The following is a 24,588-nucleotide window of genomic DNA, read 5'->3' as shown; positions in this document are numbered from 1 at the left end:
CCCAGTGCCGCAGATAGGAAGTGGCTATGAGCCACCTCCCCCAAAAAAGTCGAGGCCACCAAACCATGAATGCATAATAATTTACGCGCTCCACAGTGGCACCCTGCCACCTATCCCCCAAATATTGAATTTAATAAAAATCAGCAGCTGAGACACAGCCCGTCCCTCAGAGCATGACTGCGCTGGGTGAGAGAGCCCAGCCTTTCCAACCCGGCCACGCACCCCGCAGAACGAAATACAAACCGCTCAGCGCTCAGGTAAGGAAAACCCCCCTACTCACATTTTTTTTTTATGGGAGGGGGGAGGGCGTGATTTTGCAGCCGAAACAAAAAGAAGCAACATGAAAGAATAACACACAGAGCTTTTTTATGCTCTTGCTGATGACATATTGGTTAGGAATGGATTCTCCTTGCAGAAAAGCAACCAAGTTTACAATTCTGTGAGATGACAGAAAATTAACTACAAAACATTCTATAAAATGGTGATTAAAACATCACTGTCACTGTTTCCATACTATCTGAAATTCAAAGAAATTCAACTCAACGATGTAAACAAGTACGATGGATATATTTATAGAAACTGGTTTATGCAGCAGTCGGCAAACCAGACAGAGACAGAAAAAAACTCGAACTATACGGGATGAACATTGTTTGTTATGTTATTTATGTATTTACTTATGCTGTATCAGCTATATTTAAACAAAATATATAAGTCAATATTTATTTACGTATGCTGCATCAGCCTCACTTATTTTTTGACCGATTCATATGTTAAGTATGTACTGTTTTATATATATATATAACAAATTACCCATCCCACACGATTTCCCACTCCATCACCAGTTTTCTGACACAAAGCTCATCTCTTCAGTGTTACAATTTATTTGAATATCCATCACAGTTTGCGTTTCTCGCATGCCAAATCAGTCTGTTTTTATTGTGCAGTTACACAGCGCTTCCTCCAGTTTCACCAGACGAAAATGCAGCCAAATCAAAGCGGACAAGACAAGCTACGGTAATGTAACAGTTAATCATTAAAGGCTGTATGGTCTCACCCGATTTGGCTCCAAGAAAGGTGCTTGTCCCTCCAGGGGGTTCAAACTCATGTGACTCACTGTGTGACCCTGAACAAGCCACTGAACCTCCTTGTGCTGCATCTTTGGGGTGAGACGTTGTTGTAAGTGACTCTGCAGCTGATGCATCGTTCACACTCCCTAGTCTCGTATCTGGTAAAGCACTTAATGATGGTGGTCCACTATGATATATATATAAGACGTGCATAAAAGAAAACTAAAATAAAAAACAATCATAATAATATGAATACAAATAGCCTATAAGCTAGGCCTTCTTATGTCATTCTGTTCAGGCTTTGCACATGTTAACCCTTTCCTCTTCCTGCAGAGTGAGTACAATAAACACTGTGCTGAATATCAGGGAAAGTTAGCAGAGGTTTCAGCCAGGTCTACCTGGCACTGACAATCTGCATTGGTATGAAAGGAATTAAGATATTAATGCAGCTTGAATATAAATGAATGAGACCTTCATATCTGCTGGGGCACCAAACCCTCTGAAGGGAATATATTGAACAAGCACAGGTAGCAAAGCTTTTCATTTCCAGTATCAACCAAAGAAGGACTTTGTAAAGCGATATCTGTGACCTGATTTTGAAGAGTATATCTCTGTGTCAATCATCATCTAGAACGCCCAGCACTTTATTTAATATTATGACTAGACTGCAGAGTTAGAGGAACCTCAGGACGCTCCTCTGCTAACCAGGAAGCTCCGATAGCTGGCCCTCTCACAGCAGCTTTTGCTTAAGTTAAAACAACTACCAGATCTTCACAGTGGGGTCTGAAATGTGTTTACCATTCAGCACCATCTAAAGAGGTTAGAATCATGCAGGGTTAGAAATTCACCCGCTCGCCCGATGCAAATTAAATCTGATGAGGACTAGTTTATTTCTGTGTCTCAGTAGTCCTCTGGCCGAGTACTTAAAACAAATTAACACACACAGTATACTCTCACGTTAATTTCAAGTCAATTTTCTAAAGGGGTGTAGCAGTGGTGAATAAGCATTCACAAATAATGCTTAGAAAACAGTCACTCGGAACTGAAACCTCCCTTCATCTCCCTACAATGCCAACCCCACTTAATGGTGTTTTACGTTTGTGTGGAATGTGAAGTTTATTGTTTGAATTTACTGAAACACGTTGCATCTTCTGAAGTAAGTGTAAAGTAATTTTACAAAAATGTGGAGGTTTATAGTGGGTTACGACCCTGACTGAAGATGTCGGTTGTACTAACGAGGTCAAACAATTGGCCACGTTTTACTAAACATTTTAAAACGAATAAACAATTACCATAATGAACATTGTCGTAGATGTGGCTTAAAACATAATAACACAATATATTCATAATAAAGTTGAGTTCTTATCTATAAACAGTAACACGTTTAAAGCTTGGGACTCACTGACTGTAGCCTGGTGCTGTTTACATCATCGTCAGCATATTCTGAGTGACTGGAAGCTGAAATTACTTTTTTAAAAACACACTTTTCTTAAACCAATACAGTACTTCTGAGCGCTAATCAGTTTGTTTGTAAATCAGGTTTTAATCATTGATAATAGGCGCAGAGGCAGTGAGTCTGTGAGTGCTGCGGGCTCAAGCACCAATGAGGGAAAATAAGGTCCTGCACAGTGCAAATAAATCACCTGTTCTGTCAAATTACAGTGTGGATGCATCACAATCTGAACTGCTATTGCAGCGTTTAAAAATATAAAATCCATTTATACAAAGACTCCCAGCTTTCTAGAAAAGATCTGTGTTTCCCTTGTTTTTCTTGTGTATTTGTTTTGCTCTCATTAATATCTATAGTAGATACAGCGTCCGTCAGTTCTGGCAGATTCTACTGTACTTGCTGAAGCGGTTTTCTCCCACTGCTGATTTTAAAAAAAATTAGCCACCTAGAGGGCTACAGTGAAACATGCTTCTTTAAAGCAGGACTTTAGTGAAGACCACATGTGTACGTGACTACAATAATTATTGCAGATAGTAATTCATAGCCAGCCAGAATTTTTGTAAACAACAACACATGCAATGTACAGTAAAATACACATTTTATCAGTGTCAATTTTAGGTGGAGATTTATGGTCGGCAAAGCTGACAGCTGAGAGAATGTCAGTGTCAGTTGCTCAGCACATAGTACAGTAGTCGCTCGGGAACGAGGTGCAAACAGGTGATTGATCGATCTGTATGAGCGTTTACGAAGATGCTTTGTTAAAAAAAAAATGTAAATCTAAATTTATAAGTGTGTTTATTTTTTTTTGCAAAATAAAATCTAAGCCTGTTTTTCGGGACCCCAACTGTTGTTGCTGATTCCAGCTTAGGCACTTCATATAAGGACTGGCAAGTTTACATTAGGACTAGGAAGTTTCAAAAGGTCCTAGTCTTTAGGACTAGTAGCACAATATTGTTAGTTTCTAACCCTGCACATGGCATTTTGAGAATGGCTATTCAAACCAGTGTTACTGACTATGTCTATTCTTGGTCAATGCTAGATGGCAATGCCCTCTAACAAGCTCAAACAGGATTAATTTGGAACCTGTTTAATATCCCATTCTGTTTGTCATCTGTCAATGGCTCTATAATTTAGATAGTTATTGTGGTATCACAATAGTATAACCCAACCACAACAGCAAATCCATTGCAAAACCAAGAGCACACAGTATCTGTTGAAAATCTGCTGCAGTGTGATTGCTGTGGTTTGATAAGAGGGCTGCAACGGTTTCCCTTAATAATAATAGTCATGGCAGGTCCAAAGGATATTTTTCAGCTTTCTTCTAAGGGTCTTATATAATAATATCATCTGTAGTACTACATAAAACAGAAGAAAGATTTCTTGCGACGTAGACTATTTCGTAGACGTCTTGGTCACGTCAAAGCACATCCTCAAACATGAGGCACATTTTGAAGGGTGGAAACTTGTATTGCTACTGCAGGTATTAATTGCAACCATCAACAATGTAAAGCCATCCTAATTCTTAGAAAACCGAGCCTTCGAATGGCACAGGAAACATCACCTAAGCATTACTGTATATTAATTGTAGCCAACAATAATGTAAAACCATCCTAATTCTTAGAAAAAGCCTTCTACTCAAACAGGAAATGTCACTTAATCCTGTTTAAAAACAGTTTACAGGATGACTCAGTTTTGCTTGCAGATAAGATGATAAGATCTCATTCTGCCTGAAAATAAACTCGGTTGAAAGAAATGATTAGAAAATCTACAGATTTCTGCTTTGTTGCAGCAGACTTTTCACACTTTAAACTATAAACTATTTTATAGCAAATAATCTGATCTGTTCATTTGGGAATGCTCCTTAGTAGAGTGTTACAGGCTTTTGATTACCCTCTAAAACTGTGAATGATAAAGTCCACTTCCTTCCTACTGACTGTATCGGGGCAACTTGCCTTACGGGGGTGACTCAGCAAACCACTGAATCCACGTTGACATTTTACAGTCCAAACACAGTTGCTGTTTATACTGTCACCTACTCCTTTCTAAAAATGTGTCTTTGTACTCCCCATAAAATACAGTACTGACACAAATTATGGAAACAGCTGAGACAATTTACAAGAAGACTAGGACTGGGGGTTATATTGCCCATTGTCTCACTCAAGACCCTTTACTTAGTAAATACCCTGTATCTCTGAATAGGTACTCATTTTAATTAATCTCACAAGTGTAACGGTACACCGCAATGTTGTGCTTTTTCTTGGTAAGTAGTAAAACTTGGGGACGGGGAGTTTGTTTCTGGATAGCTTCACTCAGACTTCTAGCTTACCACATTTACTTAGTAAGCAAGTACTTTGCTAGGACTACTTTCTTTCCTAGAAAAAAGGAGACAGTTATCTATTCAGATACCAAGATATTTAGTAATTAAAGGGTCTGAGCGAGGGATAAAATCCCCACCTTCAGTCATTTTGAAAATCATCTGTTTCCATAATTTGTTGGTACTAGTTTGAGTTTAGAAGCCTACCCATTCAAATAGAATTATGAAGATTCAGTTTTTTCACTGAGACATATTACAGTCGGCTTGTATTTGTCTTCCACTTCTTATCTAGTGCAAGTATAATAACCCTTCCACTGTATATTCACTGCTTATCAGAGAAATATATATTCCCGCTCAAACATTTTATACCAAGGCAGGTGGTAATAAACCTCAGCGTGGGTTTCATGTGATACAGCCTTCGTGTTAATAATAATAATCTTTATTGTTTTATATAGCGCCTTTCACAGTGGACCATCATCACAAAGCGCTTTACAAGATATGAAACCAGGGTGTGTGAACTATGCATCAGCTGCAGAGTCACTTACAACAATGTCTCACCCGAAAGACGGAGCACAAGGAGGTGAAGTGACTTGCTCAGGGTCACACAACCAAGTGCATTGCAGAGGGTACCACAAATGCTAATTAGAACCTTGAAGGGGAGTAGTGCTGACTCATTTGCATTTTTTTTGGTACACAATCGAAAGTGGTTACTGCACCACTTACAAGTCACCTCAAGTGGAGGACGTTACTTCAATCGAATCAGGCAGGATTACATTATGTTTTTGTTCTTAGAGTTAGAGCAGTGCTCCTATTCATCAAAATGTTGACGCTTTCTTTTACATTTTATTGGCCTAGTTAAAAAGGGAGTTCAGTTTTCAATTGCCTCTGTGTTGCTGCACGGACCAGAAAATACTACAATACTACTACATAGACTGAACTACAGCTTTGCATATATTATCTCAGTACTGGCTCAATACTGAATAGTACTCACTATTTTGAATACTAAATGTGGAGATGTGGCAGAGCAGACCTCTGCCCTATATAGACTGGCAGGGATGGGGTTAAATTCCCCTACCTGCCTGGGTTTATTGTGTTCAGGTGGCTGGGGTTGATTGGAGTAATTAACGATCAATCAGCACCCTGCCACCTGACATAAAAGGAGGGCTCAGCTTCCCATTAGAGAGAGGAGGGAGCTGAGGAAGCAAGTGGATGGTTGTGCTTGCTATTTGTATTTATTTATTTATTTTTTTGTTTGCTGTTTTTGGTTTTGTGTTTTTGTGAATCTTCCATGGCTTTATTCAGGATTCTCTCACTCACTTGCTGGAACATATTAAGGAGAGGTGTTGTTCAAGAGCTGTATATACACACAGTGTGAGGCCTGGAACTTCCTGACCTTCGCACTGCATTGTTTCATTTACAGTCGTGGAAGTGTCTGGCTGCACTTTCCAATTCCTTTTTCACTAACACCTGTTCTTGCAACATATCCATTTAACTGTTGGCTTCTTCCCTATCTCGCTGTCCATAATCACCTCACTTATGATGAGTTTAAAAAAGGCTAAAATGTTCCCAGACACAGGCATATATATATATATATATATATATATATATATATATATATATATATATATAATATATATATATATTATATATATATATGATATATAAAGTGCCTATAGAAAGTCTATACCACCTTGAACTTTTTCCACATTTTGTTGTGTCAGTGCCTCCGAGTTTCATGCATTCAAACGAGGATTTTTTTTCCACTTATCTACACACCATTCTCCACACTGTTAAGGGGAAAAAAAGTTTTTATTGAGAAAAAACACTGAATTCTGTGCCTTTCAATAACTTTGTCCCAGAGTTCTTTTGAAAATGCCTTGGTGCTCATGGTTGAGTCTTTGCTATGAAATGCACTACCCAGCAGAGGGAACCTACAAGAACTGCTGAATTTATCCTGAAATCATGTGAATCATTACTATTTAACACAGATTCAGGCCACTTAACTTGGTGTGTGATTGTGAAGGCGATTGGTTACATCTGAGCTAATTTAGGATTGCTATTACAAGGGGGTGGACACTTATCCAACCAAGCTATTTCAGTTTTTATTTTTAATTAATTTTCTACAAATTTATAGTATATTCTTTTTCACTTGGAAGTTGTGGGGTAGGATGTGTAGATAAATGAATATATATATATATATATATATATATATATAAATAAATAAATTTTAATTCCAGGCAACAAAAGGTGAAAATTTTGAAAGGGGGTGTAGACGTTCTATTATTTTACAGGTACTGTAAAAAAAAAATAATAATACATTGTGAAAAATACAAAATTCAAAGAAAAACAATGCTTATGTCTATCTTACTGACAAAGTAACTCAGCTCTTAATTTTTTGTATCCATAATAAGTACAATAGGGTTTCAAACAAAAACGGAAAAACCTATATAAATAAATATATAATAAAAATTTAAAGTGCAACATATTAACCAAGTTTATCTTAATTCTAATAAATTAAATAAAAATTAAAATAAAAACAGTAAATACATTACATTAAAAGCCCTTTTGGTACTTGATGCGTTGTAGTTGGGATGAGGTGTGTGGGGCTGGGGGGAGCTGGGGGGGCAGTTGCAACGACTCTGCTACCCCAGTCCATTTTGTTACGGCATGCCACTGGCTTCTATGGGTGAGTGCAGAGCATTCTGAAAACCTCACGGACAATTAACATAAAGCACATCTTAAGCACACAACAACTGCTAGTTACGTTTCCCTTTCATCAAACATTCTGCAAACCTACAGGTAACTTGCACAACCAAACTAGGAATACAAATAAACTCAAATAGTATTGTAGCAATAAAACTGCTTTAGATTTACAAAAACATGGCTTATTTATTTTTCTTATTATTGTTGTTATTATTAGAGATAGCATCACAGGTTGGTTATAGATTGCAATTTGAAACAACAACGCTTAATTGAAATGTCACCTTTTCTTCCTATACTGTCTCCTGTTCCACAGCGAGAAAAAACAAATATTGACACTTTATGACAAACAGCAAAGCAATTATGTACAGAAAAATACATCTAGAGCCAGTCACTGCACGAAAAAATGTTTTTAATAATGAACGTGAATGCAATTCAGTCAGTGTGCAATTGCTATGTAATACAGAAATACATTAGCGATGAGTGACACAGGCTTGTCAGCTGCTCAATATTATAGTTTATGGGTTTTCTAACTGTTTTCTACCAGTGAACAAAGTGGAGGCATTTACAGTGGCTCTCAAAAGTATTCACTCCCCTTGGACTTTTTAACATTTTATTTACAACATAGAATCAAAATGGATTTAATTAGAAGTTTTTGCCACTGATTAACACAAAAAAAGTCTGTAATGTCAAAGTGAAAAATATCTACAAATTGTTCTAAATTAATTACAAACATAAAACAGAAAATAACTGATTGCACAAGTATTCACTCCCTTTGCTATGACACACCTAAATAAGCTCTGGTGCAACCAATTGTCTTTAGAAGTCACACAATTAGTTGAATGGAGTCCACCAATGTGCAATTAAGGTGTTTCACATGATTTCAGGTTAAATACACCTGTCTCTTGGTTAGTACATTTCCTAACAAAAACTACATCATGAAGACAAAGGAACGTTCAAAGCAAATCCAGAATAAGGTTCTTCAAAAGCATCAATCAAGGGTAGGATATAAGAAAATTTCCAAGGCATTGAACATCCCCGGGAGCACAGTAAAGTCCATTATTAAGAAATGGAGAGAATATGGCACAACTGTGAATCTGTCTTGAACAGGCCTTCCACAAAAACGGAGTATTTGGGCGAGAAGGGCACTAGTCATGGAGGCCACCAAGAGGCATATGGTATCCCTAACGTGAAGCATGGTGGTGGAGCATCATGCTATGGGGATGCGTCTCTGCGTCAGGGCCTGGAAAGCTCATGAAGATTGATGGCAAAATGGATGCAGCAAAGTACAGAGAAAAACTTCACACTTCAAACTTGCTGAAGTCTGCAAGAGACTTGGAACATGGAAAAGATTCATCTTCCAGCAGGACAATGACCCCAAACATACAGCCAAAGCCACACTGGAGTGGCTTAAAAAAAAAAATCAATGTCCTGGAGTGGCCCAGTCAAAGCCCAGACCTGTTCACCAATACATAGTAAACTAAGCTTTTAGCGTTAGTTATTTAGCATGCAGTTTATTTTGTCAAAATAAGACAAGGACGGTTTATTTGGCACCATGACCAGGTGCTGCGATGTTTGGCCTTAGCACTGGAAGACAAGCATAGCCTGACTAATAAGTTGTCACCAGTTCCATCAAAGCATTACACACAAAAGACAATATTCCTCCATCCAGGAGAGCAACCACCAAGAAAAGGTGTTTAAACCAAGCCTCGCCCAGGACAACTGGAAGCCGTTGGAGACTGGAAAATGCTGGCAGATGTTGGTCAGCGGCTTATTTTTTCACCTGAGATTACCACCACTAACCTTCGACCAGACATTGTTTTGTGGTCTGGATCAGCACGTCTTGTTCATCTGGTAGAATTAACAGAGCCATGGGAGGATGCTGTGGATGAGGCTTATGAGAGGAAGAAACCTTTGTATGCTCAACTCGCTGCTGAAGTGGAACAGCGAGGATGGAGAGTCTGGGTTTTACCCAGTGAAGGTGGGTGGTCGAGGATTTGTAGCACACTCTACAACCCGGTTTCTCAGAGACGTCGGGTTCAGTGGCCAAGAGTTGCGTCGCACAGTGAAGAACTTATCTGAAGCAGCAGAAAGGAGCAGCAACTGGCTGTGGTTGAGACAAAAAGATTCTGGCTAGGGATTTCAAGCACAATAGAAAGAAAGCAACGCTGATGTACGGATAAGTAAGCTGGGCTGAGTGGGGGACGGAGGGAGGTGATGATGGGACGCCAGAATCACTGTTGAGCCCTCTTGAGGTGTTGTGGGCTAGTCGACGAAACACAGAGGACGTAAGGTGCCCACTTGAAGACCCCAGAGATGTACCCTACTTAGCTCAATCCAAACTGTTGTGATGCTGATGCGCTGGGGAGGCAAAATAAGCCGATCCCTGGAGACAGCATTACACTTCAGCCATCAACACCAGGCAGAAGGATATCAACATCATCAGATGGAAAGAAACACAAATGGATGGCGATGCAGATGGATCACATTACGTTTACTGTAAAGCTACATCTTAGTTGGTGCTTATCTTGACAACAGCAGAGTTCAAATCAGCATGAAGTTTTAACATCTACTCTCAAACTAAAACTTTAAAATGAGCAGATATCTTACTGTGAGTAGAACTTGCAGCATAAAATAACACCCCATAGCAGGACAAAAAAACATTTTCTATTTGTATATGTATTTAAGGTATCAGGGTTAACCAGAGGAATGTCCATCATTTTATGGGTCCATTTTTGGAACGATCAGCACCCCCACAACTGTCTGCGTTTCGACATATTAGAACACCCACATGCAAAGACATGCTTTTCACTGTTGTTATTCACTGTAATGATAATTTTTTGACTTGTTTCTTTCTGCATTCAGTTTCCATACAAATAAAACATATGTGTGAATTGGTGCCATTTAAATGGTGTGATTGAAAAGGGAAATGTGCTTTTCTCTAGGGAAGTTTGAAAACAGCATAGGAGCTACTGTATTATCTCACTACAGCATTACCAATACAAGAGATCTGGAGCAGAGGTGATGGGCTGGTCAGTATGTATAAGTGTGTACCACTGTGGTACATTTCTACCAACCGCTCCTATTGGAGCTGCCTTTGTCTGCCATTGCCTTCATTGTGATCACATCTCAGTTCGTCCAAAGAATGACACGCTCTGTAGGATTCTTCGTGATGTTGGTGTGTTTAAAATAAAGCTATTTCACTGTTCTCTACCTGTTTTTTCTATCAGAACCCGCCCCAATCACTTTATGGACAACACCAAGTAGGTTGCGTACAGACGATTCCACTATTCACTATTCATGAAAAAGACTCCTACTCAAAACCTTTGTCAATTAATGTAATAGGATTTTTTACTGACCTACATAAAAATGATATATGTAAAAATGTAAGTGTGACATGTGTCGAGTATGGCTGCCCCAAATGTACCGGTACTAGGATATGTGCCCACTGCTGCTGGTAATAATTACATGTGCTGTACAATACAACTGAAGCTAGGATATGTGCCCGCTGCTGTTGCTAATAATTACATGTGCTTTATAATACAACTGAAGGGGTCAAGTGAAAGCTAGAACAATTAAACACTTGTCAAAAACCCATAGTGGAACTACAAAGGAAACACTAAACAGTAATGTACACATTGAGTTTGCATTGCATCATGTGATTAAGATTAAGAGAAGGTGTCTCAGAGGAAGCCTTGCTTCACTATGACAATGGTTACATTTACACTGACTATTAGCACCCAGAATAAAGCGTTCTTTCTCTAGAATAGTGATGTCATTATACCATCATCACACTATACTTTTCTAGATTTTGGAAATTTGCGTTCCAAGCGTGGAACGTCTGCAGGGGATATGCCAGTGCCAATTTGGTACGATTAACATCGTTCTATGGGTCAAAATGTATCAAATTCAAGGAATAAATTGAAGAATCATCATCTTACTGAGACAGAAATACACATCCTTATCTCCTGTAATCCTGTTGCAAGTTCAGTGTTAACAAATGCCAACCAGCGAAAGGGCACAGAGCTACATCAGTCCTTTCCCACGATTTTCAAAAGTAGATTGTTAGGAATTTCACAACAGACTTTTCCGAATGATCTCAAAACAGGTTCATTTGTTTATATTTTTATACATGTAAATTATAAATGCAACATACAAGCTGGTATACATCCACCAGACAGGCTATGAAAATGACTGATTTGCAGTATGTTGGTGTGACACACAGATGTACAAACCACACAACTGGTGGCTTTCTCGATATGTGCAAAAACACCCATTTTATTGAAGACAGGGGGCTTTAAAAAGAGACCCGTTGTGATCTACATTATTTGGATTACTGTGAGGCAATGATTTACTAAAACAAACACATTGGCACAGGATAACCAAGATTGCTTGAAAGGAAAATGTATGTATGTGTTAAAAGGCAGGCCTCCCACACAACCTGACCTTTGCTGTAAAAATCTTCTCAGGTCACCAGCATTAAACAGGGATGCTCTTGTGTGTGTTCTTCTGAATAGAACACAGAAAAGACATGCCTTCCTGTCCTGACTTGGCCTCAATACAATGGGGAATAGACCTTGAGGAACACTCGGGAATGCCGTCACCGACACAAACACATCTCCAGATGCAGAAAGGACTGGCAAACCCAGACATTTTTCAACACACAATACGATCTTGTTTTGTAACTGATAAAAAAAAAAAAAAAAGCAAGAAAAAGTAAAACCAAGATTATGCAGATTTCAGCCAGGATGTCTTCAGGATTTGAAGATTGAACATGTTGAATCTTTTTCGGACGCAGTTTCATTCAGATGTGATCAGTATGTCTGTGTACGGCGGTTGTCGACAAAGACTGACTGAGACCGATTGGTCATAAGTGTCAACCAATGGTGAAGCAGGTTTAAGTGCCGTAGCTTGTCATGTGACTTGTCATACAAGATGGCGGAATATTGACAGCTTTAGTTCCACAGGTAAAAATACATTAGTCTTGAATTGCTCTGAATGTCCCAAATTCAAAAATAAGAGATATGTGAACATTTGAATAGTTTTTTTTAGGCATTTACTAATCACAGGTAAATTATCAAGTTACCCTTTTATTATTAATTTACTGGCAGCCTATATTATCTTGTTGTGCTAAAACAGAAGTAACCAGTGCGTCGATCTCCAACAGGTCACGAATCACAATCACAAGGATTTTATTTACCACAGGCTAAAGTGTAGTAGACAAACTATACAAAAAGTCAAACACTGCCTGAAACATTTGCACGATGTAAATGGTCAATAGCTGAATTAACAGGCTAAACACTTGTTTTTGGTTGCCTCATGACACTGTCTGTGCCATCTAATCAGCATACGATGCCATGCAGAATATGAGGGTTGCTATGTTGGGCTACGTTAATAAAACAATGTGTACAGGGCAGTATTAATTACATGTGCATGCATAGTAATCACCAGGATCTAGTTGTGGGCAGTCTAATTCAGTCTTAGCAGTGTGTGACACCCAGTCGAGAAAAACTCAGTTGTGAAATCAAACCAAAACTGAGCACAACTGTGCAAACTTAGATGAGTCAGGACGGCTTGAGTCGGGCTGTGGGAAATAGCAGTAAATGTAGATTGAGTGTGCACCAATGCACTTACAGTTTCATACAGTATGTGTAACTGAATGGAAATTACAAGTAAATACATAGTCAACTAGGTTGGAAAGGCGCTTTATCAATAAAATGTATTATTATTATTATTATAGTAATTAAGTCAATATTTTTATAAACTAGTCCTAACAAAGAACCTGTCAGCTAATATATGATAACAACGGTCTCCCTCTCCAATATAAAAAATGGATTTTATCCAATTAGAAGACATTCATCTAAAAAGCAGTTTTTGCTGCTTCCTCTCAAAATCTGATTCCAACATCTCTCGGGGCTAAAAAGGTTTTATCCTTGTTTTACATGCAGCCATTGGCGGTCTAATGTGATCATTGTGATGACCTTTTAATCTCCCAAATGTTGGTTTTGTTATACTGTGTTAATGTATTAATGTGCAACTTGACAGCTCTGCAGATGATATTTTCAAAATATTATATATATATATATATATATATATATATATATATATATATATATATATATATATATATATATATATATATATATATATATATAACCCTAAGGGTCTTGCTCTCTACACACCTTTAATCAATATATAGCCTCTTAATGTTGCCAGTTTGCAGAGGGTGGGGTGTTTACATTTTATCGAGCCCCTATCTACTATAATCAATGAAAGCACTGAGGGTATATTACTGTTGAATCTGACACATAGCTTACTTTTTCAGAACCAAGTGATTAAAATACAAAATAAACAGCAACAGTTTAAGGCTAGATACTGCACTGTTGTATTATATTGGGGCATGTATGGTATTTGCCAACAGGTTTCAGTGGTGAAAGACAAAAATACTGAACGCTGTTAATTGTTCATATAGCTCAACAGGAAACATAGTTCCGGATCAGAGGGCTAGAGCTGGGCTGTTTCTAGTTTCCAGTACATTGCAGTTACATGCTGTAGAGCTGTGTCGGTCTGTATTGGGAAATCAATGTTTCCTGCAATGCCTTTGTGAACAATACTCCCAGATGAGCAGAGGTAGAAACACACCCCAGACACTATGCTGAGGTTCCTAAAAAAGTGGACAAACCCTTAGCACTTGGTGCACATCCATAACTCCCTATGCAGTAGAGGTCTCCACGTCCAAAATAACAAACCCGACCCAACCCGGAACCATCATCGTTTTTGGCCGACCCGACCCGAAATGAAGTAAAACACGTAATAATAGAGCCAGATCTGACTTAGACTGGAAGAATAATGGTTCACATCCTTCTCAGGCTTTCCCCATAAAGTCTGTATGTGTATAGCATTTAGCTGTATGGAAAGGGCAGTGAAGAAAAACTGTATATTAAACACATTGACTTACACTGTACACCTACAACTAAGCAAATACTGTACCAAGGTATGTACTACACAGGTATTTGAACTGAACATTTTTCACAACGCTTACATGTTTAGGAAAAATTATAAGCTGACTGAACATTAACATTCCCCAGGTTTTATTATTGTGCATGGGAGAAAATACTCACAGCATGTCACTCGCACAATCAACTAAAAACCTATAAATAGAAGCAGCCTACCATTTGTATTTCCTCCACTATCTTCGTCTATCCGCTACTCTGTGTCTAAGTGATATTCACAAACACATTGGTAGGTGAGGGGTGTGCATTACTGTACCTCCTTCAGTGTCCTGGCAATACAGCCACTCGGCAAGCAGGTTTCAGTTCAATTCCTCAGTCTCATTTACTCAAGTTGTGGGCTGTCCTGATCTACTAAATTGAGCTGTGTTTGCCAATAGTGGAACAACTAGCCTCCACCTATTTCCATAAGCAGCTAGTTCAGCCTGTTTAACCTGTAAAAAAATAAAAGACGACTTTCCAGGGACTAACTCACAGTTCCCACAGTGCAGAGGGGACTAAAATAAATATTGTACACCTCGAATGTGTTCAATTCTAAAAACCCCAACAGTATGAGAATGATTTTGAACACATATACAAGGAAGCAAGCAAGAAATCAAACATTCTCAAAGTATTAACTGAGGTAATACTCTGATGTATGTCCAATGTTTATTACTTTGCCATCGTACTCACTGAGTAATGCCCAATGTTTATTACTCTGCCATTGTATTCACTGGGTAATGCCCAACGTTTATTACTCAGCCATTGTATTCACTGTGTAATGCCCACTGTTTATTACTCTGCCATTGTACTGTTTGATCTCAACACGTGTGGCATTTTTGTTTTGCAACAACATCACTGAAAGATAAGCACAGCAGTTTGGTTAAAGTCAGTGAAGCACAATGGCACAATCAGGAGTTTTTTACCCAAGTCTGAAACCACATTGCTGAAACAAGACTGCTGGGCTCCAGCAGATTGTCACAGTACAGATTTGGTTCCATTTTATAAATGCATTATAGCCAGGTACACATGATAGTGTCTACTCAAATGGATCTAACCAGAGACCTTAACATTCTGAAGCTGTGATACTTGTTCTCTCTTCATAGTTTTTAACATACTTATTCAAAAATGTAAAATAAAACCAATCAATCAAATCAATCAAATTTACATTCAATATAGTGCCCCCATGTACACGGTCAACAAAGGAAAAAGCAAAAAAAACAAAGACTACAAAATCGAAAAAAAGTACAAAAAATAACAAAACAATACAATACAAATATTGCAATAATCAAGAGGTAATGAATGCATGGATCAAATAAGGCCAGACACGTGCAATATTTCTACAATGGAAAAAAGATTTACAAATAAATGTAATATGTGCATCAAAGCATAATTCAGAATAGAACAAACCCCTCAGCTTGTTTATGACAATAAATTTATCACACAAAGCTTGAAAGCACAAAGCAGTGCATTTTAGTTCCTCTGCTACCTCACCAGTAAGCAGATTTCTAGATTATGTTTGCAGCCATCACAGGTACACCACGGGTACAGCTATGAGAACATTAACATCTCTGAGTCTTTGACCTTAGAACAGGAATTTACATTTCCTAGCCCAATTCAAAACCTGGAGTGTTTATTACAATAAGACTAGTCATGACCAGGCCTAGATCTTAACACTCCCTCACTGCCACACCAACTCAAGTCACTGTATTACGCTTCGTGCTACAATGTCTAACATTAGCATGGAATTCTACAAAGTATGAAACAATTCAAGAAAAAGGATATAAATAATCCAGACAGGTCGCAGCACCATGAAAAAGCCCCCTTGGTGACCTATATACACAGCATGTGGAAGAGACTCACATAGCAAGAATTCCCATGCATTCATTTGTCCAGCCAATCAGAGGCAGAATTTAGGCATAAGTAGGTCACAGGACCTTGATTCAGACACATCAAGAGCTTGTACTATGGAATGTGCATTGCATGTCTCATCACTAGTGGAGGAGTGCTTCTCAAGCTAAAAGTCTAAGTGTAACACACATTGTGACATTAACATATACGAAAAACGGGCTGCTGTTATCACAAGTAGCTGTGTTAATAGCTCTAGTATTTTATGAACAACAGCACTTCAATGGAGGGCTGCTGGTGATACATTTAAATTGCAATGTCAATTTAAATCCTAAAGTTTAAACGTTTAGGGAATTAAACAGAATCTATCCTCCCTAATCACAAGAACTACGCTCTATTTTGAGATCAAGTTACTGCAAATGTCTCCTTTTAGATGAAGTCCTTACTTCGCCTTAAAATCGAAATCCAAACAAACAATTCAAAATAATCCGTGAAAGAGTGGCAATAAAAAAACACTACAAAAGAACAGGCAAAAAAAAAACATTTTCAAGAAAATGCTATTCATTTTTAATTTGCTGTAAAAGAAATATAGAGCACTGTATTGCAGGAGAATACAATCTGTGACATGGTGGTAGGGAGGTCTTTTTTCCACATTGGCTGTAGGTTTTATCATATCGTTTTGGCAGACTCTTGCTAATCCAAACCTTTATAATCTAGATGTACCAATAACCCAAACCATAAGAACATGTATTCTGATAGCAGCTGTAAAAGATCTAACTTCAGTTTAGAATTATATAGGGAGTATATTAAACACAACTGTTGCCGCAAACATTAAACAAACATTAGACCAGGAATTTGATTAACAATGCGTCTAGGTTATATTAACAATACGTCTATAGGGTTAAACTTTATGGCTCTTTTATATTCCTCGGTTGGTTGAATTAATCCATTGTCAAACACAGCCTATATAATGCATCTTTATTTGGATGGTGCCTTTCAGTTAATTGCATATATTAGATTTAATTGATAATCAACACCTATTTCACTCTTAATGAACATGTAACAGTACATGAGGAATTAGCCTACTTAAGCAGCCCATCCATTTAAAATACACTGAATGTTACCTTAATTGGTGTGCATTGACAATTCACAAAACTTTAATATACAAACAAGATCTATCACATGATAAATGCGTGCCAATGGGAAAGCTTTTTAATGGGTTTTGGGTATTAGGAAAGCCAAAACGGCTCCAGTGAAGGCTTTAACCTGTGCAGTTACATTAGATTATATGGGTGAGGTTTCATATAGAGCAGGGGTGGCCAACCCTGGCCCTGGAGAGCCTCAGGGTCCCCTGGCTTTTGTTTTACCCCAGCCTCTTAATAATGTAATTGAATATTGATGATTTAGATTAGTGGTACACAACTCTGGCCCTCGAGATCCATTCCAGTCCTGGTCTTTATTCCAGCAGGTCCTATATTAGTTAATTGCCTCCTTTTAATTAACTACAATAGAACCTGCTTGGAGTAAAAACCTGGACTGGATTAAATCTCAGGGGCCGGAGTTGAGTACCACTGCTTTAGAGCTACCTACAAAACCTGCAGGACTGCGGCTCTCCAGGAACATGGGTTGGCCACTCCAATATAGACTCGCCTATACATTATAGATAAATCAAAGAAATAGCAAATAAGCTATCAGCTGTGGTTGCAATGTAACAGCTGTAAACATACTGTCCATACCTTGCACAGGCACATTGCAGCGCATGCAAGAAAGAGCAAGACATTAGTGTTAATGGCTTCATTTTGGACATTACTGTACAGACTTCAGAAATATCTTAAACAATACTTTTGTTTAAGCCCCTCTGGAAAATTGCTTTTATTGTAAAACAAAAAAAATGGACACATTATATTAAAATAACACAAAGATATTACATTATAAAAGCAAAAATCACTCTTAATACCAATCTGAGGAAAAGGAAGAAAGTTACTAACTTTTAACAGAACACCAGCGAAGTTTTGTTTTTATAAAATATTGTGGAAAAGTAATTCTATAAAAAACATAATTTAGTAGGGATGTGTTTCTAGAACGCCACGTTAAATTGTTGTCAGTACATGTATACAAAGGCAGCAAGACACTATTTTATGCTACAGGTGAAAAACTTTTAAAATTCAAAGTTGATGCTAAATATCATAAATAAAACACGGCCATTGCCGTATACTGTTTCTTTTTTGTTTGTTTGTTTGTTTGTTTTTATTTTTGTTTTTGTTTTTAATTCAGTGAATAATACTTTTGGGAGCAGTAGAGTATTTCACAAAAGCAATGATTGGATTAGACAATTTAAATTAGCCGCTGCCACTCTACAACCTGTACTGCTGTCTGTCATTGTGTTCAATTCGCTAGTGTATCAGCATCATTAAAATGTTACTGCGAAAAAGCAGTGACAAACCTCTCGACTCAGTTGAAGTAATTGCAATGACAACCCTTCTGTTCCAACGCTTATGTCATCGTACCTTTAAACTCACAACAGCCTAAGACAAGATCTCCTCTTGTCTGGAAATTTAAAGAAGTTTTTCGGAAGTGATACTAGTATGAATACGCACTGACATCACAAAATAATGCGTTCCAAAGCGGCCAGTTTCCGCCGCGCTGATGCGTACTGTCCTGCAATATCTGTATTCCTGACCTTTACACATACCGTATCACATAACGATTTTGCAGTTATGGTATGCATGTGTTTATGCAAGTGGATAGTGTTTAATATGGTCGTTTGGTAGATTCGAATTTCTACACTGGTTTGTTCAGGGCCTAAACATCAACAACTCTGAACTGTTTTTCACTTAGTGTGGTTACTTTATCCAGTATGCCATTGTCACTTAAACAGGACATGCATCCCCCAATGTCAGGGCTAAACTGCTGATCAGCTGAATTGAACTGGCCTCCGCTCTACGTCGTTGCACTAATTATGTTTCTGATGAAGACAAAATTAACGCACAATTCCCAAGGTTTGAAATGCAAGTCCGCACTGCTTGAAGAGTTGGCTTGTTTGTTGTGCAACTGGTGTCACACTGTACTGCTGTTTCTGTCTAAGAACTCGGTCATACATACCCGCACAGTACGTGCATATGGTCGCTTCGCTGTACTCCTAGCTAAAAGTGTACTGTACTACCAGCTGTTAAAAATAGTAATTTCACTGCACAACAACCAATGAAAAAGTTACCTACCAGATATCGAGGCCTTGCTTCTGCTTACAGAGTCGTGTTAATGTTGAAAAACAAGTTAATGAAGCGCAGCATGCTGGACAGAAATTATGTGTTGTGCAATTCCCGTATGTCTCTCTCTCTCTCTCTCTCTCTCTCTCTCTCTCTCCTCTCTCTCTCTCATATGCCACGCAGGCCTCTCTGACGCACCAGTGCAATTTTTTTTTTTTTTTTTTTTTTTGGGGGGGTGGCGGATTAATCTAAGTTCTGCTAATTACAGACAACCGCAATTGGCAGAGTACCTCTTCACTTACTGCACGTCATTACGTTACATCATTCAAGACAGTGCGTTTCTGTGACCACGCACGTTACTGTGGCCTACTCTCCATATGATTGTCAACACAGTTTTGTTCAGAACGCACCCTCATATGACATACTACCTTATATCCTATAATTTCGTTAACAAGTTAATAATTCATTGTAACATGTTTCTGAATTGCTTATGTAAATTCTTTTAACTATTCATTCAAAAAACAGTCATACATCACTCCATAATAATAATAATAATAATAATAATAATAATAATAATAATAATAATAATAATATAGTACCGTTGGTGAAAATGTTTGCAAATGACTTCACCTATTTATTTGTCGACCTGGATCTTATAAAAATACTCCTTTGATGGCGTGTTCACAAACAAGCATATCAGGAGTGTCTATAGATCTGTGGTTTTCAGCCTGTGAACATGCCAGTACTATGAGACAGGCCTGGCACACACCAGCAGTGTGTGCGGAAGGCCACCCTGGTCAAAAATGCTTTCTTTAGTACAAGTTCTCATCTGACTTAAGCACATGTTGTAATTCTAATTATTATGCATACTAATGAAACGAGAACCAATTCATTTAAAGAAAATAATATAAATTAATCAATTAAAAGTTGCCTTACATCTGCTATTCCCCTCCAATTCATGGCGGTATATGCACTTGGCGTTGGGTAGTCTCTAGTGAAAGATGGATAGACCGGGACCCTCCTAGCATCAACCAACAGCTTCACAGCCTTAGAAATCTCTTTAATTCAGTGATGACCCCACTGTAACTAATATGTCATTTTACATTTATTATTAATAGCGTTTTAATTAAATTGTACCAAATCACGTTTTTATTTACAATGAAGGGAAAAGATAATACATGTTTTCATTGTAAGCATTTGGGCGACACAGTGTATGTTCCCTTCATTGTAAATAAAAACGTGATTTGGTATTGTAGCGTTCACGGGGGAGGACAGCAGCAGGGCTGGTAGGTGACGGAATCACATGCAAAGCCATAAGCCTGATATACGGTCCTTGCAAAGGAGCCGGCTCTTGTGTACAGCGGTATCGGCTCTATGCTTTAGTGCGGGAGGTCCCGGGTTTGCCCCGCCCTCCGCCTGTGTGTGGATTGCCTCGCCCTGTGTGGTGCGCCTGCCTGCGTTAATTGAGGTTCGCTACAGTATCAATGTGCCGCCGGACACTTAGCAACACACATCTGACTGAAATACCAAATAAAATAACTCCCTCTCAATAGTGCATGTACAGTGAAGCAAAAAATGCAACTTTCCGTCAAGTAACCATGCATAAAGCACCATGTAATCCATGCTATATCTTTTACACACACACACACAAAATAAATTATAACATTCCCACTCGTACAACTGAAGCATCTCGTCTCCCGGAAACAAGTAAATACATTAGGAAAGATAACCACATAATAGGCCTAATATTTATTTAGTTATAAAACAAATGCCGAATAAAATATATATGAGTAAAAACTGAAATAAATAGAAAATTATATTAAAAAGAGGTGTTGAAAGATCTGACATTGCATCTAATATTAACTATAGTAACTCAATATTTAGTATAAAATTGAAATAAATATAACTAGAAAATAATAAAAAATAAAAAAAAAACAACACGATTGTGTATGTCACAAGCCGAGCTGGCTGCGACGTTGGGGGAATGAAGTACACTGCATTGTATTGTTAAGCACCTTGCCAGATAATGGTTAGATAGGAAACAGCTCTGTGTGATTACTCACGCTGCATCTGAAGCTGGGCAAGGGGGGGGGGGGGGGGGGGGGGGTATAAATTACTGACAAAATGACAGACAGGGGGAGAGACTGGAAAGCAGAAAGTATGGGCGAGCCCACAGCCCATGGAAATGACAGAAAAGCGTGTGCGAGAGACTGCTGTGGAGGCTTTATATTCAGAGCAAATACTAAACGCCTTGCTGTGAATCGCTGAGAGATGGGCATTGTATAGCAGTATTATTCCAGCCGCGCCCGGGTACACCAGCGAGCCAAGGAAAGAAGCCAACACGCACTGGAACGAGCAGCCCAGTGGAATCGACTGGACGCCGCTATCACCTCAAAGGCTTGGCGAGTGTAACAGTTACTGTGTTATCGTGGTATTGCGTCAGGATTCAGGCCTGTGTTGTGTTTCTTTGCAGGGCAGGCGGCGGTGGATTCAGGCTCTGGTTTGGAGATGGATGAGCGTGATCTGACTTTTTCAGCTGCTGTCCGAGTCATTGGAATATCCAGAGCAACCTCAAGGGAAATACATAGACAACACTGGTGTGAGACAGAGCAGCGGCGATCGTCAGAAAGACGGCATTGTATCTAACACCTGACATCGAGTACGTGTGTAAAAATATCAAAGTATCAGCAAAGAAGTTAATTTGGGTATGCTTAAGAAGTAGTGAAATTGGTTTGGGCGCATTTCTAGGGAATTACAGCAGAGGGCGTACCGTATTTATGAATGGCATATTTTTGTATTTCTGTTTAGAGAAGGACAAGGAAATAGTTCAGTTTATTAAAAAAAAAAAAATGGAAGTGCGAGAAGGACGGTAGGAGTACCGGTGTGAAAGGGGCTTTAGTTGCAACAGTTGCGATGGTAACCAAACGCGCGTCAGAACTGTTTTATAAAAATGTGGCTTAAAATGAACCTGCGTTTAAGAAATGTAGAACAAGAACAGCGACAAACACTTTAAGGTGTGTGTGTATTGCACATGTGCCATCAACAAAATGCAATGCCAACTTAAAATAGTAAATGAAGTTAAAATTAAAACATAATGCAGCAAAAAAACAACAATTAAAAACAAAAAGAAATTAAAAGGTTACCGTACCAATCTTTGAACGCCAATAAACCGATGTTATCTTTCGCAAGTCAAATCGTCGAGCACCTAAAGAAAGTTCAGAGTCGACACGAACGGATTGTTTCCGCTCATCTTGCATCCCAGACACAATAGATTAAGTTGCATTGTTTGCTGTGAGGCGTTTGAGGATGATTTAATTTTGCAGCAGATTCTGCAGTTAGATGATCAGCTGATAATATCCCTTCAGAGTCAGGCATGGTAAATGGAGTACCATTACCAGAATGAAACAGTATGTAGCAAGAGTTTTGTACTAACGCAGGGTCATCTGTGGCAGGGAAAACGATGTTTATTTCTAAAACTGACCCTTTTAAGAAATGTGAAAGCAGAATGCACAGAGATACTTGGGACTGTGATTAGGAAGTGTACTGCTGAGAAACCAACTAAAACATGAAGGACATTCAAAATGAAATGTACTGCAGCTTACTTGAATTCACAAAATGTAGCTCTCAGATTTGCTTTTGAAAATATCTGACCATGTGCTTTCTGTAGTATATTTAATATGGGAAATATAGCAGAACAAACTCACTGCAATTTTAAATTTGTTTTTACTGAAAAGTAAACAGTAGCATAAGAGCTGTCTGTGCTGCTGTCAGATGAGGACTTCATTAACACTGAGCATGGGAGCTGCAGCATGCTATTTCCATATTGCCTGTAAAAAAATTAATGGTGTGGTCACCAATTCCATACACAACAACTGCAAAATATTGGAAATATAAACATGCTGGGTTCATTGCAGTCATCAGCTGCATATATTAACCATTCAGCAGAATGAGACAACAAACCTGGTTGTAATGGGGTAGGTCTCGGGTTTACAGTTTCTTACCTCACTCTCAACATTAATTTGTTCTGCTCCTGATAATGATGTATAGTGCTCCCTTGCTATAAGGCTCTCGGTTATAATATTCCTACAGCACGCCCCCCAATTCCCTATACTAGTGATTCTGCAATATTTCTACAGTAAATACAGTACCATTGTGCAAACTGTAAGCAACTTCTCGGTCTAACTTCCATTTCTGTCTCTCCCATTTGATACAGTATCTGAACTGAAGAAAAGCTGCGCTGGCACTTTATAACAGAGACATCTTATTCAGCATTCGTTTTATAACTAAATAAATATTAGGCATATTACGTTTTTGTCTGTCTTAATGTATTGACTTTTTTGCTGCGAGAGGAGCTACAGCTTCCTCTTCCCCTCTCCCAACCCACTCTTCTCACACTTGGTTTGCTTGTCTGTCGCTTTGAACTAACTCCCGACTGCCGGTTAGCCAGGCTATTTATAGTTTAAATTAAATGGCAGGGATGCTTTATGTCCAGAATGCTGTACTCCCTCTCCATACAGTCCCTGCTGCATCAGCTTCGTCTGCACCTGACCGGCCTAGGAGTGCCTGCTCTGCCTCGCGTCTTGCCCATATAACTCTCCACGTACGCTGATGACCTGAATATCTTTACTGGAGACAGAGATATAGCCACCCTGCTGGATTGCATCCATACATTTAAGAGGGCCTTGTCTGCCTGGGTCAACTGGGCAAAGAGTGGGGCGTACCTGGCTGGCTGCTGGCAGGGTGCTACCCCTCTCTCCTTATCCCAGGCCCTGTCCTGGAATACATTTGGTCTCAAGATCCTGGGCAGTGAGCAGTTTATGCAGCAGAACAGAGGGGCTGCTGGAGAAGGTCCAGGGGAGGCTGCAGAGCTGGCACTGGCTCCTCTCCCAGTTGTCTTCCAAGGGGAGGGTTCTCATCATTAATAACCTGCCTGCTTCCATGCTGTGGCACAGACTGGTGTACCTGGACCCTCCCCTGGACTGTTGGAGTGAATCCAGAAGAGCTTGTTTTTCTG

At 38.8% G+C, this 24,588-nt stretch overlaps 1 protein-coding gene across 1 annotated transcript in view; it reads right to left on the bottom strand.

Moving 5' to 3' along the window:
• LOC121303637 (serine/threonine-protein kinase Nek6-like) overlaps positions 1-19,690 on the bottom strand; it is an 87,106-nt gene extending 67,416 nt beyond the window's left edge. Inside the window, exon 1 of the mRNA XM_041234438.1 lies at positions 19,587-19,690. The gene's annotated coding sequence lies outside the window, so the exon portion shown is untranslated. The remainder of the gene's footprint in view (positions 1-19,586) is intronic.
• Between the last annotated feature and the right edge of the window lie 4,898 nt (positions 19,691-24,588).

Source organism: Polyodon spathula, chromosome 34 (genome assembly GCF_017654505.1).
Source record: "Polyodon spathula isolate WHYD16114869_AA chromosome 34, ASM1765450v1, whole genome shotgun sequence".
NCBI lineage: Eukaryota > Metazoa > Chordata > Actinopteri > Acipenseriformes > Polyodontidae > Polyodon > Polyodon spathula.
The sequence above is the reverse complement of the archived record's forward strand: the minus strand, read 5'-3'. Positions and strand labels throughout refer to the sequence as shown.